This window comes from Chiroxiphia lanceolata, chromosome 1 (assembly GCF_009829145.1).
Source record: "Chiroxiphia lanceolata isolate bChiLan1 chromosome 1, bChiLan1.pri, whole genome shotgun sequence".
Lineage (NCBI taxonomy): Eukaryota > Metazoa > Chordata > Aves > Passeriformes > Pipridae > Chiroxiphia > Chiroxiphia lanceolata.
In genome coordinates, this window is record NC_045637.1 from 89436512 (window position 1) to 89456607 (window position 20096).

A 20096-nucleotide genomic window follows, 5' to 3' on the forward strand; every position below is an offset into this window, starting at 1 on the left:
TTGATTCTTTGGTGGACCACTAAAAGGTCATATTGTTTGATTGCTCCACAGTTTCTAAAATACAAGAAATATTGAACCAAAACTGCTTTCAATTATACTCATGTTATCCGAGGCCTGAGAATGTAACCAAGAGCAGTACTTGGCTCATTCTGCTAAAAAATGGAGTGATTCTCAGCATTTCATTTTATCATTAACATAGCTGAACATCAACTCTGTCTACTGTAATTGATGTCCTGAGCTAAACTTTATTCGAAGGTAAGCAGGTGCAAATCTATTTAATCCATGGACTCACTTTTGGATGGACGTGACATACAGCGATACATGTTTAGTGTTATTTGAAAATTGAATTTTGGTTTACATATTCATATGTATCTCTGAAAAACAGTATTTACAATAGTTTATGTACCTCAGATCTCCAAAATCCTCATTTGACCTGACTGTCACAGTGATCTTACATCAGTAACAAAATAATGACTTGCTGTTAAATGGGATATAATCAAAACATGAATACTGTGATCAGTGAAATGAATTCACTTTTTTTTTGCTAACAAAGATCCAGGCCAAAAATTATATAATGATGTCAAAATATATTGTGGAAAATACTATATATCTAACTCTTTCTTTTATTACACTTACATCACTGAGATTGTAAATGCAGAAACAGGTTTCTAGGAAATGTTAGAATATAAGTGAAGGAAAAAAAAGTTGTTTTCTATCTTCTTCCAAAAATTTCAGTTTTATAGTCAGAACTCCAAGAGAGTAAATTCCATTTTTGGTCACCCATACAATTCAAGGCAACTGTAGAGAAAAATTCTAGCAACAAGTCAATTATTTCATTGATCCTATCAGAAATGTCTGTTAGATTCGGCTTGATACTGAAATCTACTAAATTCTATAATGCAGTAAAGAAATAGAAGAGTCATACATTAATTTTAGTCAGTACTGTCCCTAGTTGTTTTGTCACTTGTAAGTTAGAAAACAACTTCAGTAGTGCATATTTATTCCAAATTAATAGATCAATTCTGAAAAAAGATTAGTTTTTATGTATTTTTGCTATTATTTATTTACTCTTATTTCCAATACATACTGGAACGCTTCATAGATAATGCAATCCCCTATTTACTCCCGACCTGTTTGAAAGCTGTATGAATGGGATAATTTATTTTCTGTTTTCTAAAGTTTTTCTTCTCACTTTACAAATGTTTAAAAGAAAGACAATTTTTCCTGATAATTTTCCATTTTCCCAACTTTCTGAATACTAAGGTGAGTTTCTTTTGAGATGTGATTTGAAAAGGATTTAAGGACCTGCATTTAAAAGTCCATATTCTCAAAAGTTGCCTGTGGTTTTTGGAGACTTGGCATTTTATGAATCCAGTGCAGATTTCCAAATACTACTTGATTTTTAAATATCCAGATTACTCTCTAAGTGTTTTGAAGCACAAACAAGGCTTTTGATGTTCTTTAGGTCCTTTAGGCTTATTCTCTTCATTAACTCCAAACTGATGCATTTTGGAAAACTCTTATTTTTTTTAAAGCTCTTACTTTCCATGAATTCCACAGAACTCCTGTGAAGAAAGTCAATGGGAATACGGGATTAAGCTCAGACTTCAAGTTTTCCTGGTTCATGCAGAACTTCTTGTCTATTGGAGAGTTCTCAGAAATGATGGCTATCTGTAAAATTCAACCAACAGTGGAAATCATTAGCAATATTGACATCCAGATAACAGAAAACCATTTAAAATGTTTTATTTGTTTGCTTTTTCTTAAAGATGAATAGTACCCTGCTTAGATAATACATACATTTATTTGTCCTTTTTTTTTGCTTTGTGAAAAGGATGTGTTACAAAAAGAAAATTTACAAGACAGAAAAAGTAGGTATAAAATTCCAGAAAAGAAGGAAAAGAGTGTAGAGAAATATTTGCAGAAGCAGATTGCAGATACTGTCTTGGCCACAGAAACACATCAAGTAATTTCATAGAAGAAAGCTTTCAGCTTGTTAGTTTAAAATGTTCTAATACAACATTTAGCTTGCAATATTACTGTACCCTGTAAGGGCTTTTATATAATTTCCAATAGAGTTTCTGACTGGCAGTATTAGCTGATGCAGCAGGATAAATAAAGAAATGTCTAGATCGCTGTGGTTCCCAAAGGTCATATTTATGAAAAGATCAGGAAATATGTTTCATTGAAATTAAAAAGAAAACCATATCAAGTTTAATAATGTTGTTATTGTAATGACATAAAATTCAGTGAGATGGAGTACTGTTTAACATTTGACTGTCAACTTTATGCAGTGAGGCTGAGTGTGGAAGCACTTAAACTTTTTAAACTGAAATTGTTTTCAATTTTATTACTGTTTCATTACCTGATTCTCCTTTTTTCCCCTTGTTATAACACAACTTGTTTTTTGGTTGAACCTGATGTTTTCTGTAAAGTACAATAATAATTCACAGAGGGTTGCACCTCTATTCCCAGGGACACTTAGTATGAAAAGGCATCCCCAGATAGATAGCCAAAAGCTTTCTGCTCCATTTCCTCAGCTGAGATAGATAGAACCCCAGCAGTGGTTTAGGGCATGGTAGGGGGTCACTACCAGGACGCAGCTGCTTTTTGGGATTTCTCAGTGATGGCATCATCTGAGACAGTTTAATACCAGAACCTGTATCAACCCTCAGCCATTCTAGGAAAGGTAGAGCATCCGGATGGCATAATGTCATTGCCTCCAGGCCTGCAGTCACCTAAACCACTGTAAAGACAACCAAAGCCAACACCTGCAAAATGAAAGCAGTCTCCCACTACATGCAGCGTTTCATTGGACATGCTGCTGAGTGCTAGAATTAGAGAAATGAAAAGTTGATAGCTTGGCACAACTCTGCCAAATATGGATTTTCAGGTAACTAAACAAACACCTGTCTCTAGCCCTGGGACAGAATGAGTTAATGCATATAAATAACATGTAATATTTTGAGATCAAATGGTTTTTTTCTTTTTTTTAAATGCAAGCTTGGTTTAGCACATTTCCGTAGGATGGATTTTACAAGATTAGTTTAAGAGTTGTTTGGATTCGAATATAGAAAAAAGATATCTGTAAATGTACCTGAAGCATTTATTAACGTCCCTGATAAAGCAAAATCTGTGTGTCCTAACTGCAAGAGTTACTCTAAATGTTTCAGCAATTGTAAAATCCTGTATAACAAAGTAATTGGTGCATTTATGACAGTATTTGGAGCCCTGTTCATAAATCGCTATATGACTTATATACTGACTTCAGTTCTCCCTTTTATATGAGTATAATTTGTATAGTTTTTCCTCACTCTCACCCTTAACCATCTTTTGGCAGTAGTCACAAGAGCAACTACGTGTGTGAAGGGCAAAAAGGGAACACAATAATTACCAATATCCATTTATATGACCTTGCTTTTTTAATTATCATGCAGTTGTCAGCAGAGGTTCTATGCTGCATCTACCAAAGGCTATCTGTTAGGTGGGTTTCAACACAACACAAATCTCTGAGGCATCTTTCCTTTCTCCTCACCCCTCTGCAATGCTTCCTCAGGACTCACTTCACATGGGCCAGGCAGCCTTCCATACCTTAAAGGAATACAGAGATGTTGTTTTTAATTACTATAGTGTTGAGCTTTCAGGAACAGCTAAAGGACTCAAGGAGTCTCTGCAAAGGAGGTTTCAGAGATGAGAAAATGGAGGCAGAAAAGTTACCATCTCAGGATAACTTTGCAGAGCCTTGGTCACAGATAGCATAGAGCTACCTGTGCTAGAGGCAACTATCACCCTGTTAAATTCTGCTCTTTCTTTTCCATAAATGTATCTTATCCTGTTAGTCAGGTATGTGTCCATAACTGGTGTGAGGACAAAATTAACTGATGTGAGAAAAGACAGCTGTCTAGGGGCAAAGGGAAGGTATGATTGTTTGGTGTGGTCAGATGGAAGGGACTATAGCAAAGGAGTATGACTTGATGAAAGTTTGGGGAATGGTATAGATTGAGCTGTTCAAGTTCAAGCCTAACGCAGAGATTAGAGGGTCACAAAATTAAGTACTTGGTTTTCAGAGAGAAAAATAGAGCTACTAAGCAGTTATACAAATGAACTATTTGTTTGTCACAAGCAAATTATGAGGTCTTATTATTACACAACAAAGAGGGACTCCACAGCAATGTAATGGTTCTCTTGGTCTTGGTCTCTTTTTTGAATGTAGTATTCTCCGTTATAACATGCTGAATGCTACTGTGTCATTGGACATGGGTGGCTCAGGGGCATAGAAATACACAGAGTGGGCAAAGGACTAATTAATAGGGTGTCGGTGTCCTGATTAGCCCTCCCCGCTCTCTCCTGTAGACCATCAGACTGTGTTGTGCTAAGCCAGAAGGTGAAATAAAGAGCAAAACTCACATTAGCAATGAGTTCTCTAGCTGTTAAAGGTACAAGTCATCCTGGGTGAGGTCAGATTTTTGTGGTGACTCGAAAGGATGATGTTGCTTATGTCAGCAGAAGCTTACCTATGGTCACAGCCACAGGTGTAGACACTGCTTCTCTTAGCAAACCACCCAGAGACTAGACAGGTTGCTGCACGTAGGGAAAGAGTTCAAGGAATATGGGAAGGTGGATGGAGTTTGGAGCATCAGCACGAACACTGTGACTGCTTCCAGACCAAGGTTACAAGTGAAGGGAAAGCTGCAGTCTGCATTTGGCAAGGCCAGGCATGTTGTGGAATAAACTGGGCAGCATCAGGTCTTTTTTTTCCTACTTCAAAGGCCTAACCAAGGCATTCTGGGCACCACCAGTGTGAACAGGGAGAGCCCAACAAGTCGCTGCCGGCACTCTGCTGCTCTGAGCTGTGGCTGCTCTTTGCTTACAGGTGCTGTTGTTTCAAGTTTTTATGACACCAGAGTACCCAGTCCTTGAGGTGTGCTCCTGGGAACCCTTTTAAAGCAAATAAAAATGTTAGATCTTTCAAAACTTCCATGAAAGCCCTTGGGGAAATCATACAGAAGTTTTGGGATTTAGTGGGCTCTTGTGCAAGGTCTGAAAATTCAAAATGCTGAGAGAAAGTTAGGTTCTGAGTCCCTGAAAGCAAGTTACTTTGGATTGGTCCTAGTGATTAAATCACTGACAGCTATTATATCTCACAGCAATGGAAGTGCCAGGCACCATGCCAAAAGCTCATTTATGGAACTGCTCCACCATGAGCAGCTCAGTGTTGCTACTGTGGTCCTTAAAGATGAAAAAATTCCCTCCAAAAAAGAAAATGATTCAGAGTTATATCACAGAAAATGCGTTTGAGTCTATTCTAGTGAAGAAACAAATCTATAAGAAAAAGTAATGGATGACACTGCTGAATGGTGGCTCCCATGGATGAGACATGAGGCAATGCAGACCCCTGATACTGAATGAACTTCAGAGCTCTATAGTGACGCTTGGTGTGATTGTTTTTCATAATGAAATGAAACTGTTTATCCCAAGAGTACAGTGAGGTGGAAGCCTAGCTCCCCTTCTGTGTACATTGCTCATCAAACAGTACTGTCAAATCATTTGCCAAATCTGAGTTGCCAGGTGAAATTGCTCAGTTTGCCTGCTTCTGAGTGCTACAGAGTAAAAAGATTGCAATAGCATCTTAAATGACATGGCAATATGAATACTATTTATCCATGCAATGCTGGAATTTTAAAAAAATCATAAATTGTGCTGGATTTATTACACAGGCAGAATCTAAAGATAAGTAAAGCTACCAACATGCTGCACATTGGCTGGATACCTGATTGTCCTGTGTCACTATTCGTGCAAGACCTGAAGATAAGTTATCAGGGAAAACTGAGGACTTAGACAGGATGTTAGCAAAACATGGACTCTTTTGTTACTTGCCACGCCACATCTTCAAGTAGTGGTGTGTGTGGAACAGCTTTTGCTGCGTGCTAGAGGAGATGTCTAACTTCAACATCCAGGACAGCAAGAGGAGTCCCAGTCTTTGGTCACTTGAGTTATTTAATATTACAAGTGTTGATGACATTTGCTAGCAAGATTTTCTTTTGCTTGTTAGAGAGACTGGTTTTGTAGTACATAGGTGAGTGATGCCAGTGCAAATTCTAGAACTAAAATCAAAGTTGTCCTCACCTACCTGTCAGATGAGACTTCTGCTGCTTTTGCTGGAGGAGCAGAAAAATAATAGAGTCTATGTCTATCAGAGGTTACATTAACAAGTGTGTCAGGTGTAGTACTGCAAAACCAGAGTGCTCCTCTTCTCATCTTACTTTAGTCCTTCTTTCTTTAATGAGGAGCGACTTACAGTCAATTAAAGGTGTCTGATAGGAACTACGGGAAATACATTCATAATCAAACATGAAAAATTACCATATACCTTGTGATGGGAGTATACACATTACATCATGAACAGAAAGTAGCTATGGTTGATTGGAGCAATTAAACGTTTTCTTTAAGAAAAGAAAAAAAACCTCCAGTGAGAATATTTGAGAAAATGACTTTTTAATCATCTGTAGAACTGCTAGAATTACTCTCTCCTAATAGTTTTAAAGTGCTCCTTAGTTAGAATTAGCTGCCATCCCTTTGCAGAGCAGCCGAATACTTCCCCAGGAAACTGTTTTCAGGAAATTTTATTTTTAATCACAAGATCATATCCATATGTTTTTACGTAGTTCAAATGAGAGTACAGCAGCTTTGAACATGTTTCCCTGCTGTGCAAACATCCACAAACTTGGGAACCATTCTATGGGAAAGAACATGTTCTAAAACCAGTCAGGAGGACATGGCACACAGTAAGATTCACCACTTCAGCAAGGAAAAACATTAATACATATCGAAAAATCAGGTGTTTCCAGTGCTATCTGATGTATACTAACTAGCATCCTGCCACATTAGTAAAACAGCTAATGCCTTCAGTCTTTTTTGTTTCTTCATCTATCATTATCCCTGCAGATACCACTAGGTATCTACCATTAACCTTGCAGATACCCTTACGCCTGGGTAAGGACAGATTTTGGGAAGGGAAGGACTGTGGCCACCTTGCAGCTGAAGAGTGGTGTCTGCTCAGCAACATGGTGAGAAGGACATGTGCCCTGTGGGCAAAAGATAGTGAACTGCTTGGAGCCAAAAAAAAAAGAGCTCCTGGACATGGCATGTACCAGTGTTCTTACCCTTGCTTAGGAATGCTGCCTGTTCACATAGTCTGGGCACTGGCATAGGTGTAGGCAGCCAGGGATTGGCCCCTGCTAGCAGTGCCAGCCCGCCCCTGATGGGGTATGAAAGAGCACACCAAATGAGAGCAAGAGGATGAGAATTAGACTGCTAGAAATGGCACACCTAACAATGGTCCTATCTGAACAGAAGGAACACAAACTTGGTAGATACGCTCTACCAATTGTCCAATTTAACATTAAGAACGTTGCTGAGGCTGCTGTGAGAGTTCAAACCTTGTCTCGAGGAGATGTGGGAGGCTGAGAAAAGTAAAGGAAAGGGTAAAAAATGCTGAACACAGCCTGGTTGGTCAAAGAAACCCAGAGCAGTTTTCATATAAATGGGGTCTTTTTTAATCTTGGTGGAAAATTCACATTATTATTCCTTTTTCTGCCAATTTCAACCATACCTTCCCTTTGTGCCTGCAAAACAAAGATAATTATTTTTTACTCACCTGCATAAAATGCTTGAAGAACTCCAGATGATTGAAGATATAAAAATGGAAAGGAAATGTGTGTATATGAATGTTTATATATAATTGTTATTATTGTTACAGTCTGGCAAGGAAACAAAGATTATTTCTAGCAAAGCTTTGGGGTTTTTTATAGCTTTAGAAGCTGTTTAATAACTAGTGATCAGATGAAACCCAACTGCTTTTGAAATCAATGAGAACTCGATTATGTTTTGGAGAGGAGGAAGCTTTAGCAAAAAAATGTTTATATTACACAGTATTTTTTATCTTAGATAATCACCATTTCTGCCTACATCTTCCAAGTAACTCGTCCTGTTGCTCTGAAAAATATGTAATGATTTGAGGATAATTTAAAGACCAACCCTCCCAAAAATCTAAACCCATGAGCAAAATACTTGTAAACAGTGTTCCAGATCAGTAAAATCAGACTGAAGAGGACAAGAGGAAAAGTCCTTTAATCATCTGACCTCAAAAATGGCAATACATTTTTTGTGTTTTCTTCTCCCACTTTTAGTCTTCTTTAGATTTAGGATTTCTAATTACTTCCTTTTTTTTCATATATATGATATAAATCAGCCAATGCTAATAGAATGTCTCCTAAATGTCGCTTAATTCTCTGTCTGTCACTTTAGTCCACTACAAAAGATAGCAGCGGCTACAGCAATTCCCTCCATGGACTAAATCCTGACTACTGCACATTTCCAGGAAAGCTGAAACAGTGTGTGCATTTCATACAGATACCATAAAATGGACATACCATTAAAGTGAACATTGGTATATTTCTACAGTTGTACAGTTTGACTCCAAACTCATTCATGATGGGCACCATATCTCTGTAGTGAAATTATTTTGTGATACAGTTCTTCTGTGATAGCTCTAACTATGCCCATCAATGCTGCATTGGAGATGTTAAGATCTGAGCTGGTCCTTACCACTCCACAGTTTCATCAACTACCTCTACTTCATTACAGGTGCATCTACAATGGGAGAATGGCAGATGTTACCTTACACCACCATCTCTATTTTTAACTAACCTATCTACCTTCTGAATCAAATGGAATCACTCAACATTTCTCAGCAGCATTTCTCAAGCAATAGCTGAAGTATGAGACTTTCAATCCACATAGCACAAAGTCATCTGCACTGTGCGGGAACTAGGCTTGTGGTTCAGACCCTCGGCTGTTGTTCTTCATGCCTCTTAGGTCTTGGTGATGTAAATGAAATTTTGATATAAAGCACATTAGTCCACCAGTTTGAGGGCTAGGCCTTTCCAGATTGTATGGACATAGTCACTAACACTGTGGGAAAGATTTGATTTCAGAAGACTGCCATAATACCCTCAGAAGGAAAGCATTGGGCTAATACCAAGGAATAACAGTCTGGAAGAGTGCCTGGGTTCATAAGAAAAAATATAGTTTCCACTACAGGCTGTCAATGAACGTTGAAAAAAAAATGAGTGATGATTAAGAGTTTAAAATAATCTCCTTTCCACCCTTTCACCTGCTTCCAGTCAAACCATAAAGCCAGCCATGCCCCTGGCTTATATTATAATGGAATTATTGTTCATGGAGGTTTGGCCAGTCAGCAGTCAATAGTGAAGAAATGACAAACGTGTGTACAAGGGAGAGCCTTTGGAAAGAAAAGAGAAAGGAAAGAAGAAAATTTATTATTGCCTGTCTACTGATGAATGCAGGCATTAGAATAGCAGATGCAGAGTGTATAAGGGGGCTGGAGAGTGAAAAGCTGAGTGTTGCCTTAGAGCACCAGGAAATGGAGCCAGGGTTGCGAAAGCCATCAAGCTGACTAGGCTCTGCATTTCTTAATGTACAATGAAATGCTTTGATAACTGAAACCAAAAACCCTAAAATGGCAAGTGTTTCCTACAAGAACCCTTGAAATAAGGTTTGCTGCTAATGTGGGGTAGCTGTCAGTGTAAGGAAGAAAGATGGGAGAACTGGAACTCTGTGTGCTGGAATGGGGACGTTTGCTTTGGCACCTGGGACTGTTGCTTGGGATACACTGAACAGCAAGAAAAGTACTAGGAAGGATGCAGTCTTAGCTCCAAGGTAATGGATAATCCAGAAATAGCTGTTTCTCTTCCTCAACCTTTTTTAAACTGCCACAGGAGACCTCTTTCTACTCAGAGCTCAGTTATTCTTCAGCATCGACTTCTCAACACACCACTTTGGCTTTCAAAAGTAATCTGTTGGACAGGCTAGGAAACCTGTGCTGAATTCTCTTGCCTCCAATGTTTGGCTTTGTTTAGGAGAAAATTTGCCCCAAGACTAAACATGTGTGATATTAAGTGTAACCTTTTCTTAGCTTTATTGTACTTGCTCTTAAATCTAAATTATGTATACCTTGTGTGTGTGTTTATGTGTGTTTGAGTGAGGGAGAAAAACTCAAACGAGCATGGAAAATGTGGACTCCATTCACTGAGCACACACTGTAATATGAACAGATTCACAGAGGTGTGTGGGCATATATAGACTTAACCACATCTACTGAGAAGATGAAAAAAATGCTGAGAAGAATTTTGTCATGTTTTCCATTTGAAATGTGTGAACTGTGGAGATTCAAAGTGATCACAATAATGTTTCTTCTGGTAGTTTTTTTCCAGTGCTATTTATTTTTCCTGTGGTATTTATTGTTATCATGTTTTGTTGAGAACTCGACGAGTTTGTGAGGTGGTTTTTTTCCCCCTTTCCCCATATCTTGAATATATGCACATATTTGAATTATGACTTTCCTACAGGAACTAACAGCTGTATGTGCAAATCATGCATATAAATCAATTACTGAGGCCTATGTACTATAAATGCACCCATTAATTAAGCAATGTCAGATGCTATGAACCATGAAGTTCATTACATCTTTAGCATTCAAACCAAGGATTATTTGAAGAAGCAATACTACATTTACCTAATAGTTAATGAAATTAAGCCGGGTTGTTGCCAACATTCTTATTTTATGCCCAATTCAGTGTTTAAATGTTTATGAATAAAACACTAACTGCTGAAAGCAGAAATGTTGAAATGTAATTACTGGTAAGTTATAACGCACTTGAGGACTCATTATACCAGACTTGGGACTTTTAAGATCGCAAGTGTAACACAGTCTCCAAAAACACAGATTTTTTACAGGCTAAAAGCTGGAAAGACATAAATGCTGTTGAATTTGTCCTGCCTGAGTGGAAATTTTGATGATCGTGGTAGTATGATTTATGGGTATAACATTTTCCAGTCATTACATGGTTGCATTTCAGCGTTGTGACACGATTTGCATATGTGAATATCCCTGCAAATTAACTTCTGATGAGAGCTACATCTGCCTGGATTAAGAAGCTCCTATCTGAAAACCAATCCAGCTGCTACCCTGAAGGACCTATTTGAAAAAAAGGCAATCTGCAATGTCATCATATATAGTTTTTCCTCATGTATGTTCTGATTTAGATTTAAATGTAAATATTGCATGACAGTATGGGTTATTTTGTTAGGGTTTATTCTGCAAACTAAGAGGCACCTACTGATGTCAGTATTAGGGTTATCTCTGCTTTGTAGCACCCTTACTTTCCTCCATTTCAATAACCTATGTACATATGGATAAGAATCAAGAGTTAGAATAGAATATTCATCACTGTTGTTCAAAACCATTCTTAGCCACACAAATAAATGACATCAAATTTAAAAGAACATAATGGAAAGGAAAGAAACAAACCCCTAAAACTCTCCAGAAATAACAGGAAAAAAGAACAGCAAATATCTTTATCCAAACGCCATCTTCTCCTGCTGGCTCAGAATTTCCCAGGGCCAGGGTTTTCTGCTGGAGTATATGTATTCACAGAAAAAATGGTACAGACTCTGACACAGAAAACTTGTAGGTGAGTTCTGAATGACCAGCACCTGGAAAATGAAGAGACTGTGAGCCTTATGGTTTTCAGAGCAGATCTGAGACACTTCAAAGATGGAAGAGAGGGAGAGGAGCTGGCATTTTAGGGTAGGAGGAAGCAAGTCTAAAGAGGCAAGGAAGAAATGGGACTCAGTAGTAGAGCAAAAGGAGGTGAATTTGTATGTATACTGATGGCACTCAGAAATAAACACAGAGAGAATCAAGGACCAGAGCCTGCATAATGATAAATAGATACTGAGAGACGGAAAAGAAAATTAAAAGAACCAGAGAAAGGAAGCAACACTGACCTGAGAGAAAAAATATTTAACATGGGGTTTGTGTGCTTTTTTTACAAGCAAAAGAAATCAGATCTTTTTATTTTATTGGAAATATTTTGATTTTTACCAATACTCAAGTTTTAAGACCTATAGCAGCTATTGCACTGAATGTATGAGCTTACCCTTTCTTCTGTCCCAGAAATTCACATTGCTGCTGCCTGAACACATTGTTTTTGCTAAAAGCAATTCCAATGAAATTTTAAAGTTGGGACAATATAGATAAATTTGTAATGAATTTCATTTGACATACAGAAACCAACAGCCAAACTCCAAGGAGTAATTGGAAACTCTTTCAGCAGCTGATATATAGTCTTAACTGAGGCTCAGCTATGTAGAAACCAAAGCCACACAGTAATATCCACATCACAATTTTAAGTGCTTTTGATCTCAGTGATGTAAACTAAAATGTTAATAGAAATACAGTTCAAAAATGGTTAAAAACAGTAAAAGTGTTCTCCCGCCAATTCAACAAGAGGCAGTAAATATCACCATGCTAAGCAACACAGCCTAAAAGTTAGGATAAATTCACACATACAAGAAAAAAAAGTTAACAAAATATCTGTAGGCAAAGGCATAAATAAGCCATGCCCCTGGAGCTAAACATGTGCAAATATATGATCCCACCCATTCTTAGACTGAGCAGTGACTTACTTTAAGATAAGTCTTCATGTGACTGTAGCTCTGAACAAGGGGAGGATGGCAGAGTCAATGCCACAATTTATTTATATATGCCAAGCAGGACACCTCAGCACGGCAATAGCACTGTACTCCACTGCTTCCAGAGTGAAGGGTTAGCATGGAGGCAGAACAAGTGCTCTGCCTGCAACCCCCTGCATAAGTCTAAGTCTGTTGCTTGAAGCCTCGGAATCTGCAGCTGGTCACTGCCCAATATAACAAGTTAGTGACTTGATGGGTTACATCCAAAAATGTTCAGGGCTGCTTAATGGAAACACATGGGAAAAGGTTAACAAGTGAAAGATGTATATTTAATCTTATCAGCATTCGTTAACAGCAGCAAGATTCATTGCAGTGCTAGTAATTCTTAAATCAAGACCTCTGTTAGCAGATATGAATGCAGACTTAGGGAAGGCAGGAAGGATTCTGTCTCTAAAGCACAGCTGATTTCACAAGTTAAGGAGGGGTAGAGAGCAGCTTGGGGAAGACCTTGCAATCTTTACCCAGTGCAGGCTTTGCTTCTTCACAGAGCAGCTGCTTTCAGCTCCTGTGAGTTAGAAACGCAGAGTCAGCAGCACTAAGTGAACACAATGCCTAACTGTAAGTTCCTCCTTATCTTAAAGTGTTGGTTTTATTGTATTTTGAGATCATTAGAGGTAAAATTCCTGATATTGCGTGTGCGTGTGTGTGTGTGTGTGTTCCCAACGAAGTTTCATTTACTGACTGTGTGCAATAAGAAATACAAGAAATTTCTTCCAGTAAAAATAGAGTTCACAGTGACCATATTCACATATCCATCCCAAGGTAATTCCCAAATGGCTTTGTGAAGGTCTGAAGAAGCAAAGGAGTAAATAAACTCATTCTCTGTCAGATTTGCAGTTGTTCCTTCAAGAAGGACTGCCTTGATTGCTGTCTGTCTCTGTCATTCCCAAATGGGTTTACACACAAGTTGTTAAATGTTGTCAAGAGTGGAGGGAGCTAGAGCAGTGACATATGTTGTCTCTCAAATTATTGGGAGATATCTTGATTTTATTTTTTCTGGCACCAGTAGTCATTCTATTCAGCATGGAGAAACACAACAAAATGTGCCCTCACAAGGGAAAGGTGAAAAGATATCGTATTATCCTAGGGTATCAGGTGCTTATTACAGCCAGCAATTAGCAAATCTCAGGTGTTAGGATGCTTATTCAAGCCTTCTGATACTACACTATTACATGAGAAATACAGTGAAAATCAGCTGTGAGACTGCCAAGATTTTTTTTCTCAACTGAATTAAAAAAAAAAAAAAGGCAACTCTTCCCCTATACTTTGTCACATCCAAGTTTGAAAAGAACAAAGTACTGACTCAAGCATACATATTTACTTTTATAGAAGTTAATTCAGTGGATCTAATGGTACATATTTTTAAGGTGTTTCTTGAAATTCTTATCTAACAAGTTGGCAAGACATTTTTCACCATTTTAAGCACACTTTGAGCCTCAGAAGACACTTGCCATGTTTGCAAATATGAACTAATGTTCTGCACATAGTATATTCTAGATTGGCTTTGAAAACAATAAATCCCTTGAACACAGTTCAGTTACAGTTTTACCACTCAAACGTCTGTGGGACAGTTAATTTTAGGTAGTTACTTCAGAGAGGATACAAATATTGAAGCACAAATATATCTTTTGTGGTTTTCAGCTGATAAAATCTAACCCAAGAGCACAAAGGACCCAGTTGAAGCTAGTGAAAATATTCCCTTTGTCTTCTGTGGACATTGTGTCAAGCTCTAGGTGCTTTTACTGTTGGATGACTACCTACTGGTCAATGCTTCTGGTCAAAAATTCTGTATTTTAGTCTCATTCCTCAGAATTAGGACACACAGTCCTTCACCAATTCAGTATCATGGTCCAGAGTGCTCTTGGAAAAAGAATAAATTATGATCCTACCTTTAGGGATGCCTAGTTAGTAGGACAAGACAGAAAAGTCTGCATCGGCAACACTTCAGCTGTACTTGCATGGTGGATAAAGAGAGTCCTTTCATTTCTGGGTATGTTCATGAGAGGCCAGAAAAAACAATGAAATCATTGGCATTATAATATAAATCCTTCAGCAAGTGTTCTAGATATGCCCTAGATAGATGTGTATGTGGGTTTACTTTAAAACTAGGTACATCAATCTTTTCATGATTCTGTTTAAGGTCAGAATAAATTTATTTTTCGTTGTTCTTAAGCAATTGAAGAACCATTTCATTTATCTCTTCACTGTGCTGACTTCCTCTGAGACCACGACTGAATAAATGAAAAAATTTAAGTCTTATTCATCCTATTCCTGCTCAGTAAGCTCAAGAAGTTTAGACAACACAGACAAAATCCCATTTTTCATTTAGGAATTCACACAGCCAGAGAACTGTTATCTCTGTCTCTTTCTTTTTTTTTTCCTTTTCCATGGGAGCTATTAACACAAGCGGCTTTTCTCAGAATATTACACTAGTAACCTTATCTTGTTTGTCTTAATGGCCTAAGAAGTTTAGCTCTGCCTCCATTGCTTGAGTAATTACTGATTATTTTCCTGAGTGAGGTGAAGGGGATCACATCCTACAATATGGCCATACCCCTTTTCTTTGGTCCCTGTGTAGCATTTGTGCCAGCTCCCTGGGGTAGGTGGGCAAAGTTCCAGCTGATTTCACAAGAAACAGGGTTTCATCCAAGGGAGTACAGTGAAACTTGCATCCAGCTGTCAGGCATTGTGGGCATTCATTACTCCGTAGTTTGAAATAACTCTTTCTATCCTTTTCACTCCTTAAATTTCAACCTAGTCAAAGGCAAAGTTGACCTTACGACCCTATATTCTCTTACTCGTCTCTTTAGGTCTCACCTCTCTTGGCCTTATTCCTCTTCTACCTATATCCTTGGTGTTGTAGTTTGGATTGCATAGCATCTTTTCTGTCAGGACCAGTCTCTGGGCAGGAAGCTGATGTTGTACTGGTGAAGGAAGGATTTGATTCATCTTTCTGTAAAGCACTAGGCTATTAGGAGGCTTTTTAGGTGGAAAATGGAATTCTGCTCAATGGTATTCTGGGGTAGCAGATAAAACACAAATTTTTCCTGGGATACCTACAGTATGGAAGAAAAAAGGATAATATTTTAACAGAAATTGGTTTTGAATTGTGTCATAAACAGCCTCATCAGTTTTTCTTTGATAATTAACTGTAACTGTTTAAAAATTATTGACTGTATTGAAAAAAAGAGACTTTTGAAAGAGACCCAACATGAATACTTACTGTTAGTGAATTAATTTGGAAAAACCTTGATTAAGCAATATACACCTAAATTCACATTACAAAGCTGATTTTTTTCCCCGAAGCATACCTGTGAATTCCATTAATATGAAGAAAGTTCTGTCTGAATATCAATTAGATCTTTGAGAAAGTATACTCATACGCTGTGTCAGAGAAAGTCTGAGTCACATACGCAGAGGACCCAAAAAGCACGGAGTTAATGGCTTCAGCTTGTCTTTGTTTGTCTAGGTGTGACCTATGTAAAGGCTCAGGAGCGTCTGTGATCCCCGCTTGGGTCTGGATGTTCCTCTGGTCTTGGCAGGTCACTGCATGCTTGACTGCTGAAGCACAGAAGGAGAAGCAACTGAAAATCTCCTGCTGAAAGCAGCTGCACCAATAGCTTAATTTTTCTCAGGTCTTGCCCATTTTATGGTTGCTTGTACCCCAGATGCTACAGAATTACTATACCCCCTTTGTGTGACCAGTACATGTTCCTTCAAAGCCTCAGGGAGTCAGTGAGCACGGCAGCATGGGAGAATCAGGTTTGGTTGGCTCCAAAACCAGGAAGGCACATGCCTAGCTGCACGCCGAGCTTCCCCTGGACAGGAGAGGCATTACAGCATTGGAGCTTCCATCACTGCCATTAACAGCTCAACCTCTGCCATCACCCCCCATGACAGCAGATGGGCAGTCTGTGGTGCAACACCATTCCCCAAGTTCCCCGGATGCATCCCATATGGCACAACCCTTGATGATTGTCCCCTGCTCTCCTAGCACTCTGGCATCAGTTTGGCTGTGTCTCTGAATGCCCTTTGTGAGGCTTTCTCACAACCAACACTTACACGAGAAGTGCAACTAAATGAGGATGCTCATGGGTTAATTGCTCAGCTGTCTGTGCTACACAGCGAGGGCTGATGTTATTGTCTCTGGGTTTTTTACCTAGGTTAAATAACACACAAACATTGCTTCCAAAGCAATCCTTGGCTGCTTAATGAATGAGGATGTTCAAAAGACATACATAGGTTCATTTTTATTATAAAAAAATAAAATACTATAAAATTGTGGAAAGGATCTGATACAAAAGCGTGTAGGACAGATTTGCAATTAATTCTCCTTTTTCTTCCCTGGAATTCAAACATACCTCTTAAAACAAATGGGCTGAGGCTTGGAACAGTAATAAGTCTTTGATTTTAATATAATTTTGAAAGAATCACACATCTCTAAAAGATTAGGGAAATATAACTTTTATTGTAATGCGAGTAGTATTTTACTGGACCCTGGCAGGGTATTAGAGAAATTATCATTTCTCATTAGTCTAACTGCCAACTAGCTCCTTTTACTTTCCTTTTCTTCACAATGGAGGGTGTCTCAGACAAAACGCTACTTAATCAAATTAATTAAGAGGGAGTAGATTTCTGAAGAATGAGTTCCAGAAGGAATCAGGCCAGAAACTTAGCGTGCTCAACACTTCAGTTGCTTTCTCAAGTTCCAGTTTCAGTGGTATTTAATTGTTTTCTTGAGTCAGGTCCTAATAGTGTGGCTTTGGGACTAAAGCAGGGAAAAATTTTGCTAGACAAAAAGGTGCCATCAAATGGATTTATGAAAATATGGACACGTTGCTGAACTTTTTGTCAAAATAATTTCCTTCAAGAAATTCAGCTCTGTCAGTGTATTCATTTTGTAATTAAATGTTTTGACAATTCAGGTTGAAACAAGAATTTGTTTCAAAATTCCTTTTTGCTACACAGTTGTGAAGTCTGAAATCAAAACCACATCTGACTTGATCTTTTTCTGATCAGTTGTTCAAAATAACTTAGTTTTCTGCCAAACTGAAATAATTATTTTTCAGTGGTCAGAACTGCTGACAAATGCAAAAAATGAAGGAACTAGAGTAAAAGTGCTTTGTGTACAGAACTCAAAATTTGTGAGCTACAAAAAGAAAATCCTTCAAGAATATTCTAATTTAGTTTATTCAGTTGCCATATGTAGTTATGTTGACTGCTGTGAATGCAGAGTAGCTATACAGTTTATTTTAGCATGTATATCGAAAACAATACTTTTTTTTCCAACTAGGACATATTCATCTGCATCCTGTTCTAGAAAGAAATATCTAGTTGTTCGTCACCTGTGAGTAATCCTTCATTATTGTATATTGCTCACTGTAAAACCTCGTACAGGACCACCTGTTGCATCAGGCTCTGTACCAATCAGGATTGTGAAATATCACAGCCTGGTCCAGATCTGCTGGCTGCTGGATCTCAAGTTTGTTGAGATGGGATCTCACTATAGTACCCAGCATGACACAAAAGACTGGAGCAGAAAATAGGTCCAGGCCATTCAGGAACTCTTTTCAGAAACAGTTTCTTTTCCTCCTTTTCATCAACAAAAACCTCTCTTAGCAGTAAACTCCTGGTAGTTATATACCCCAAAGCTTTCAACCCAAAGTTGTAGAAGGCACAACAGCATTTAGGCCTCAGGACAGACTGAACACAAGTTGAACTGCAGTGTGGAGTAGATGCCCTCTTGCAGGGCACCTCAAATGTGAGACTCTCAACATCAATCTCCAAAGGTTGGTAATAATCCTGGTTTGATGACAGCACACTGTGGGAGGGCACAGTATTTATATATATTCATTTTTTTCATGGCTAGGCTTCACGAATGAAGATTTGGGAAGGACTTTACCCACACTTGCTACAAGCAGGTTGGTGGCTAAAAAGGCCAATATGAGATAGACAAGTCCAATTGCAAAAGGCAGAGCAGAAAGACTCTTTGGATGGTATCGACAAGACACAATTCTTTCTGCGTTGTCTTTGCTCCTCGAGAGTGATCCTGTGTGCGTTCTCAAAAGAAGTAACAGCGTTATAGATGGTGTGTCTCCAGACCTCCCAATTGGAGGCCAGAGTAGACCAATGATGAAGATCAATATGACCAAGGCTGAGATGTTTCAGGGAGTCCTTGTATCTCCTCTTCGGGGCTCCTCTCTTGCGGCAGCCGGTGGCAAGTTCACCATAAAGCAAGATCTTAGGGAGGCAGTGGTCCTTCATCCTTGAGACGTGTCCTGCCCAGCGCAGTTGTGTTCTCAGCAGCATGGCCTCAATACTCGTAACTGCTGCTTGTTCTAGAACAGATCTATTGGTCACATAATCTGACCAGTGGATATTTAGGATTGTATGGAGACAGAATTGATGGAAGTGTTCTAGGAGTCACAGGTGGTGGTGGTAAATGACCCATGATTCGGACCCATATAAAAGAGTAGACAGCACAATGGCTCTGTAAACACTGATCTTTGTACTTTTCTTCAGGTGTTTATTTTGCCAGACTCTTTTATGGAGTTTTCCAAAAGCACTATATGCCTTTACTAACCTGTTGTCTATCTTTCCGTCAATCTTACCATCCAAGGAGATGATGCTACCTAGGTAATTAAACTGCTGGACTGATTTGAGCTCTGATTGGCCAATGGTGATATGGGGATGATGGAAGACTTCCTGAGGTGCAGGTTGATAGAAAACTTCTGTCTTCTTTAAGCTGACTTCCAGCCCAAAAAGCTCAGCAGCCTCTGCAAAGCAGGATGTTAAACGCTGCAGAGCTACTTCTATGTATTTATATATATATGTGTGTATATATATATATATGTACATGTATATGTATATATATACATGTACATATATATATATGTATACATATAAACAGCACTGCACAGGTCTCAGATTGTCTATGTCAGATATGACAGATCTGCATACTAGAATCCTGCCCATCTCCCTGTTTGTTTGAATAACCATCCCTATTTGTCCCCTAGATATGATTTTAGTGAACAGCATGATAGTAAAGAGACAAAGGTATAGCACACATTCGCCCATCCTCTCAAGGGTAGAAGAACTATGTAGACCTCTGGTAAACATCATGAGGCTTAATGCAGTTCCCCTGAGACTGATCTGTCCCCCCATGTTCAAGTTCTTCATTGAGACTCAAGTCCTCACTTCTAACTTCCAAATCCTTTAAGGAGATCTGGTTTCATTTGTACTTACTCAGAGTGATCTGATGCTGGCAGCAATGAAGAGGGCATTTTGCAATGGTTTCTAACCCTTTTTTGACAAAGAGGTCAGCTAGGGAAAACCAAAGTTCTTTGCCACATCTGCTCTCTGGTGGGACATTGATGTGGAATGAGGCATGAAGGGGAGGAGGCATAACCACAGCTAGCCAGTCTTTTCCTCAAGCAGAGTTTCTGAAGAGGAGGACACCAAAACTAGTGAGAATAGAT

General features: G+C 38.6%; 1 protein-coding gene across 1 annotated transcript in view; it reads right to left on the reverse strand.

Moving 5' to 3' along the window:
- Positions 1-19769: 19769 nt before the first annotated feature.
- Positions 19770-20096, reverse strand: part of OFCC1 (orofacial cleft 1 candidate 1) — a 191375-nt gene continuing 191048 nt past the window's right edge. The window contains exon 23 of the transcript XR_004360692.1: positions 19770-20060. The gene's annotated coding sequence lies outside the window, so the exon portion shown is untranslated. The remainder of the gene's footprint in view (positions 20061-20096) is intronic.